Source organism: Notolepis coatsorum (genome assembly GCF_963971535.1).
Source record: "Notolepis coatsorum genome assembly, chromosome: 1".
Lineage (NCBI taxonomy): Eukaryota > Metazoa > Chordata > Actinopteri > Aulopiformes > Paralepididae > Notolepis > Notolepis coatsorum.
In genome coordinates, this window is record NC_140165.1 from 276,552,355 (window position 1) to 276,560,426 (window position 8,072).

Below are 8,072 nucleotides of genomic sequence, written 5' to 3' on the forward strand. Positions count from 1 at the left end.
ATTCGCAAATATGAGAGCTCTGTCATTGAAGGGGCTTGTCGCGGCTCATGCGCATGCGCAGGCGTAAGCGATAACTGCTGGCGATAAGGGGGCGTGCTAGCGTAGGGTCACGTGGGCTTAGTGGCCAATCAGAGGAACCCGGAAACCGAACAGCGTTGTAGAAGGCATAGACGCGGTCCGGCGGCGCCACCCACCCAATGGCTGAATTGCCAATGGCTGAATTGGAGTATTGCACTGTGCGGGCACAGCTGTGAGATCCGCGCGAGGCCAGATATCTTGAATGAATGAGTTTATTAAAACTTTAATTAACAGATTGCAGAATGGGTACAGTACAGTACAAATTGCAATGGCTGAATTGGAGTATTGCACTGTGCGGGCACAGCTGTGAGATCCGCGCGAGGCCAGATATCTTGAATGAATGCGTTTATTTAAACTTTAATTAACACATTGCAGAATGGGTACAGTACAGTACAAATTGCAATGGCTGAATTGGAGTATTGCACTGTGCGGGCACAGCTGTGAGATCCGCTCGAGGCCAGATATCTTGAATGAATGCGTTTATTTAAACTTTAATTAACAGATTGCAGAATGGGTACAATACAAGGGGATGCAGAGCAGACCAGAGAAAGACTTTCGTCTTGTTTACATCAGGGTCCCCCAATTTCAATTCATAATGACATTTATGACATACTCAATATACAATCTAATCATCTAATCTAAACTAATCATGACATTTATGACATACATATATGCAGTAGCCTACTGTTACATTTGTGACATACAAGATATGCAAATATACAGTACTGTTAAACAGAGATCCTAACAGTAAATATATACAAGGGGGAGGGAACTGTACATTTATGATGAATTGAAAATGGGGGACCCTGATGTAAACAAGACGGAAGTCTTTCTCTGGTCTGCATCCCCTTAACAATTGTGTGTATTGAGCTGTACTGCAGATTTTGACAACAAAATTAACAATATGATGCCGCAAGTTCTGTTATATTTCAATTGCCTTACTTATTTACATAAATATAAGGTAACGGTATACTTTTGCTATATGCTATACACTGATCTATGTGATGTGGTGGGTACGTATGGTGGTAATTAAGGAATTGTGAATATTATGTTTAATATAAATATGTGTATACTGGATATGAACAGCAGTATTATAGGCCTACAGCAGTATTGTACAGCCAGTAACTATACTTTTGCTCACACAATATCTTGAATGAATGAGTTTATTTATTTCGAACATAAATTGAAAATAAATAATAATAAAAAACAAGTAATAAACAGATAAAAAAACAAACATATTTGCATATCTTGTATGTCACAAATGTAACAGTACTGCATATACGTATGTCATATATGTTTTGACAGGGACAACAATGACCCGGTGTTGCCCCCTCTCCCCTCTGACGGCTCCACCATAGTCCTGAGCACTCATGAGGCCAGACTCAGTCTACGAAACATCAACACAAGGAAGGCGGCGGGCCTGATGGAGTCCTGGGACGGGTGCTCAAGGACTGTGCGGCTGAACTAGCCCCAGTTCTCACCACCATCTTCAACCTGTCTCTGGGCTCATCCTGGGTTCCCGCATGTCTTAACCTGTTCCACCCCAGGTGAAAATCTGCATAAAATGTATACCTAGGTAAATGGAATATTGCTCCACTTCTACAAGGGCTATTTGCATATTCTTGGTATCTAGGAACATCTATGGACCTCAATGAATGTATTCTCAGTGTCAGAAATATTGTGTCTATTACTAGGCTTGCTTAAATTGTGATGAAACAAAGGAAAATATGAATTATGATTTTTCTTTTCATCTTTGACAGTGAATAAAACCATGATAATAATCACCAAACTTAAAAAACTGCCACTGAGCTCATTCAGTACCCTCTTGAGATCATGTGTACAAAAGATCTAAGGAAATTGATAAAGGGAAGATGATCAAACTGAAGGTTCTGTATATACAGTACTGAATTCTCCCATCCGGACCAATGCAATTTGAAATATTATTATAGAATATATGCTTATACATTACCTTATTATAGCCAATTTGCACATTTATATATATATATACATATCGTATCTTTCAAATGGCAGAGTTCAATTTGGATATAGTATCACCAGGCTTGCATAATAACAGATACTGATATTTACTGTAATCGACTGTACTATTTTATTTCCCCCACAGTGTAACCATTTTGAAACAAATTTCAAATCTAATTCTTCCTACATGATAACAATAGTGTGGAGAAACTGACTGGGTTTCAATATTTGTCAAAAACGTTACCTTTTGTAGCTTATTATCGCGAATCATAACAATTATTGATATGATTCATTCAGAACGCTGAACTTTGAACCACCATAATATGTGACAGGAAGTGTAGATCGGAGAAATTCCAACGCAGGCCGATAGCTAGCGATCTCCTCTACAAAAACTACAATTCCGATGGTTCAACATTTCCATTTCCGGTTCCGGGTCAAATAGACGATTGCAAATAGAAAACTTAAAATGATATAAGTACACTTTTAACCTATTGCTAAACTATTGCCAACCTAACATTTTACATTCTACATGTATTTGTGACATAGTAGTGATATTAATACTTGAAAACGGTTGATTTTAAAATCACAAATTATTTTGCATCTTCATAAAAATATGCCTATAATTTAATAAGGTCAAAAGGGGTCGGTACCGACCCCGTCGAGTGGAACAGGTTTTAAGGCAGCAACAATAGTTCCGGTTCCAAAGAAACCTAAAGTCACAGGCCTGAACGACTACAGACCTGTGGCACTCACCCCCATCGTTGCAAAATGCTTTGAGAGACTGGTCATGAAACACATAAAAGCCTCCATACCGCCATCATTAGACCATAACCAGTTTGCCTACCGGAATAACAGGTCAACAGAGGATGCTATTGCCATTGTGCTGCACACTCTTCTGGAACATCTAGAGCACAGGCACACATATGGTAGACTCCTTTTTGTTTAGTTCAGCCTTCAACACTATTCTACCCAACAAGCTTCACAGTAAACTACACAAACTCAGACTGAACACCACACTATGCAATTGGATCTTGGACTTTCTTACAAATCGCACACAACATGTCAGGATTGGCAAGCACACATCCCCCACCCTGCCCATTAGCACCGGGGCCCCTCAGGGGTGTGTACTCAGCCCACTTCTCTATACACTTTTCACCCACGACTGTTGTTCCTCCTCTCCATCTAACCTCATAGTCAAATTTGCAGACGACACAACAGTACTTGGCCTCATCAGAGGAAATGATGAGACCTCATACAGGAGGGAGGTTGAGCGAGTGGTGCGATGGTCATAACCTTGCTCTCAACCCCACGAAGACCAAGGAGATGATCATTGATTTCCGCAGGACTGGTGACCTCAGCCACTCTCCACTCCTCATTGGAAATGAGGAGGTGGAGAGGGTTTAAAAATTTAAGTTTCGGCGTGACGATGTCTGATGACCTGTCCTGGGGGATCAACATTACCTCTGCTGTGGGGAAAGCACAGCAGCGCCTCTTCTATCTGAGGAAACTTAAATGGGCTAAACTCCCACAGGGACTGATGGCCAACTTCTACCACTGCACAGTAGAGAGTGTACTCACGTACGGACTACTGGTGTGGTTTTCCAGCTGCACCAGGGCAGAGAAGGAGGCCCTCCACAGAGTGGTCAAGGCTGCAAGGAGGTTCACTGGAGCTAGTGTCGTATATTATCAATATCTAAGGTTATTTACAGTACAATGAGGTTGCTATCTGGAAAGGAAGAAGGATCATAATGATAAAATGGTCTTCTCTACTTTTAGAGAAATAAACTGTGCAGCCCAGACAAAAGGAACTATAGTTCAACTCCAAGCTTTATTTTGCCTCGGGGCTCAGAGTGAATTCAGAAGGTTGTTGTTTACATACAAGGATTATTTCATAGTACATCAAACATGTTTGTACATAGGCTTAATAAGGTTTGCACAGCAAACCTAGTATGTACATAAACAGTAGTCATGGTTATCAAATGAAATAGAGAATCTTACTGAGCATTACACATGAGTAAATCTGGTCAACAGATGGATATCTGTATACATGTTACTCTACCCTAAACAACAATGGTGTTTCCATAATTTACTCACATGCAATCAGCAGTCTGTGGGTGGGCGATAGTGAGAGACGCAGAACCCTAGGGGGGGGGGGTCTGGCCTCCCTCTCTAAACATGCGTTCTCTGTTATATACTCTGATATCCACCAATAATAGCAGTCTAGTAGTACGTTCAGTCCAATTAGGTTTTGTCTTCTGGGGGCGGTCCGCCCCCCTCCCTGTCTTCCTCCTCGGGGTCTTCTTCCAGTATCAACAGCGGGGGGTCTTCATGTGGTTTTTTGATGAATGGACAGTTTAACACTAAAACCTTTTCTAATTTGTACCTTAAATGTAAGAAGTTACATATGTATTCAGCATTAACCCAATGTGGAGTTTGTCTATATTTTAATACGAGATTTCCTATATAAAGTATCACAAGCCTGCTTTTTTCCAGACTGAATTTATAGTTCTAAGGTTTAGATTCTAGCAAGCTTTACAACCAGAGTGAAATAGCATTATTACTTAAATAACCAGTTTGACATTCTAGTTGAGCTTATAGGACTAGATATTACAATCCCTTAGATAATCAGCACTTTTTTGAATGGGGTAGAGGTAAAAGTTTCACTGGGGTCTTCAGGTGGGCACCCTCCTTCATTGGTGTTTCGTTGACAGGCCCACGACACCTCCGAAGGGCTCAACGGCAACACCTGGCGTCCCAGGTGTGCCCCCCTCTGCTTTTACCCCTCGATGCTCTTCTTTCAGCTCCAAAGAAGGTTGCAAGTGACTTGGTTCCAAGTTCTCTGATGTGCTTGAATTACTTTCAGCCGGGGTACTGATGCTCGGTGGACTGTGGGTTAAATCCTGCCGCTGAGCTTCACTCGCCTGACTTGACCTTTCTCTCAGAAGATAATGGTCAATGCGAGATCCCGGCCTCACTTTCTTCAAGCACTTCATCCGGCCTTGATGTATTCGTAGGCCTCTGATGGATGTTACCTTGGACCAGCCACAGCTACATACTTTGTGCTCCTGTCCTTCAGTTGATGTGCCGATTATCTGGTTCGTCGTCGTTCCAGGGTCAGTTACCGGGTGGTCAGCCGATGAGTCATCTTCCGCCCCCGCTCTCGCAGACTCTAGGGGTGTTTTTCTCTTTAGACTTTTCGTAGCAATGAGGGGTGGCTTTTGTGCACTTAATTAAGCGACGGAGCCTGCCATCATGGATAGCTAGTCCATGACAGCCCCGTTGGGGTCTTTCCTTCCTGTCAGCTGTCTTTCCAAGCCGTCACATGGTCTTTCCCTTGTTGTCAGCTGCACTTTCACAGCAGTCACTGGATTTCTCCAGTTTATCAGTTGAGCTTATAGGACTAGATATTACAATCCCTTAGATAATCAGCACTTTTTTGAATGGGGTAGAGGTAAAAGTTTCACTGGGGTCTTCAGGTGGGCACCCTCCTTCATTGGTGTTTCGTTGACAGGCCCACGACACCTCCGAAGGGCTCAACGGCAACACCTGGCGTCCCAGGTGTGCCCCCCTCTGCTTTTACCCCTCGATGCTCTTCTTTCAGCTCCAAAGAAGGTTGCAAGTGACTTGGTTCCAAGTTCTCTGATGTGCTTGAATTACTTTCAGCCGGGGTACTGATGCTCGGTGGACTGTGGGTTAAATCCTGCCGCTGAGCTTCACTCGCCTGACTTGACCTTTCTCTCAGAAGATAATGGTCAATGCGAGATCCCGGCCTCACTTTCTTCAAGCACTTCATCCGGCCTTGATGTATTCGTAGGCCTCTGATGGATGTTACCTTGGACCAGCCACAGCTACATACTTTGTGCTCCTGTCCTTCAGTTGATGTGCCGATTATCTGGTTCGTCGTCGTTCCAGGGTCAGTTACCGGGTGGTCAGCCGATGAGTCATCTTCCGCCCCCGCTCTCGCAGACTCTAGGGGTGTTTTTCTCTTTAGACTTTTCGTAGCAATGAGGGGTGGCTTTTGTGCACTTAATTAAGCGACGGAGCCTGCCATCATGGATAGCTAGTCCATGACAGCCCCGTTGGGGTCTTTCCTTCCTGTCAGCTGTCTTTCCAAGCCGTCACATGGTCTTTCCCTTGTTGTCAGCTGCACTTTCACAGCAGTCACTGGATTTCTCCAGTTTATCAGTTGAGCTTATAGGACTAGATATTACAATCCCTTAGATAATCAGCACTTTTTTGAATGGGGTAGAGGTAAAAGTTTCACTGGGGTCTTCAGGTGGGCACCCTCCTTCATTGGTGTTTCGTTGACAGGCCCACGACACCTCCGAAGGGCTCAACGGCAACACCTGGCGTCCCAGGTGTGCCCCCCTCTGCTTTTACCCCTCGATGCTCTTCTTTCAGCTCCAAAGAAGGTTGCAAGTGACTTGGTTCCAAGTTCTCTGATGTGCTTGAATTACTTTCAGCCGGGGTACTGATGCTCGGTGGACTGTGGGTTAAATCCTGCCGCTGAGCTTCACTCGCCTGACTTGACCTTTCTCTCAGAAGATAATGGTCAATGCGAGATCCCGGCCTCACTTTCTTCAAGCACTTCATCCGGCCTTGATGTATTCGTAGGCCTCTGATGGATGTTACCTTGGACCAGCCACAGCTACATACTTTGTGCTCCTGTCCTTCAGTTGATGTGCCGATTATCTGGTTCGTCGTCGTTCCAGGGTCAGTTACCGGGTGGTCAGCCGATGAGTCATCTTCCGCCCCCGCTCTCGCAGACTCTAGGGGTGTTTTTCTCTTTAGACTTTTCGTAGCAATGAGGGGTGGCTTTTGTGCACTTAATTAAGCGACGGAGCCTGCCATCATGGATAGCTAGTCCATGACAGCCCCGTTGGGGTCTTTCCTTCCTGTCAGCTGTCTTTCCAAGCCGTCACATGGTCTTTCCCTTGTTGTCAGCTGCACTTTCACAGCAGTCACTGGATTTCTCCAGTTTATCAGTTGAGCTTATAGGACTAGATATTACAATCCCTTAGATAATCAGCACTTTTTTGAATGGGGTAGAGGTAAAAGTTTCACTGGGGTCTTCAGGTGGGCACCCTCCTTCATTGGTGTTTCGTTGACAGGCCCACGACACCTCCGAAGGGCTCAACGGCAACACCTGGCGTCCCAGGTGTGCCCCCCTCTGCTTTTACCCCTCGATGCTCTTCTTTCAGCTCCAAAGAAGGTTGCAAGTGACTTGGTTCCAAGTTCTCTGATGTGCTTGAATTACTTTCAGCCGGGGTACTGATGCTCGGTGGACTGTGGGTTAAATCCTGCCGCTGAGCTTCACTCGCCTGACTTGACCTTTCTCTCAGAAGATAATGGTCAATGCGAGATCCCGGCCTCACTTTCTTCAAGCACTTCATCCGGCCTTGATGTATTCGTAGGCCTCTGATGGATGTTACCTTGGACCAGCCACAGCTACATACTTTGTGCTCCTGTCCTTCAGTTGATGTGCCGATTATCTGGTTCGTCGTCGTTCCAGGGTCAGTTACCGGGTGGTCAGCCGATGAGTCATCTTCCGCCCCCGCTCTCGCAGACTCTAGGGGTGTTTTTCTCTTTAGACTTTTCGTAGCAATGAGGGGTGGCTTTTGTGCACTTAATTAAGCGACGGAGCCTGCCATCATGGATAGCTAGTCCATGACAGCCCCGTTGGGGTCTTTCCTTCCTGTCAGCTGTCTTTCCAAGCCGTCACATGGTCTTTCCCTTGTTGTCAGCTGCACTTTCACAGCAGTCACTGGATTTCTCCAGTTTATCATTGAGCTTATAGGACTAGATATTACAATCCCTTAGATAATCAGCACTTTTTTGAATGGGGTAGAGGTAAAAGTTTCACTGGGGTCTTCAGGTGGGCACCCTCCTTCATTGGTGTTTCGTTGACAGGCCCACGACACCTCCGAAGGGCTCAACGGCAACACCTGGCGTCCCAGGTGTGCCCCCCTCTGCTTTTACCCCTCGATGCTCTTCTTTCAGCTCCAAAGAAGGTTGCA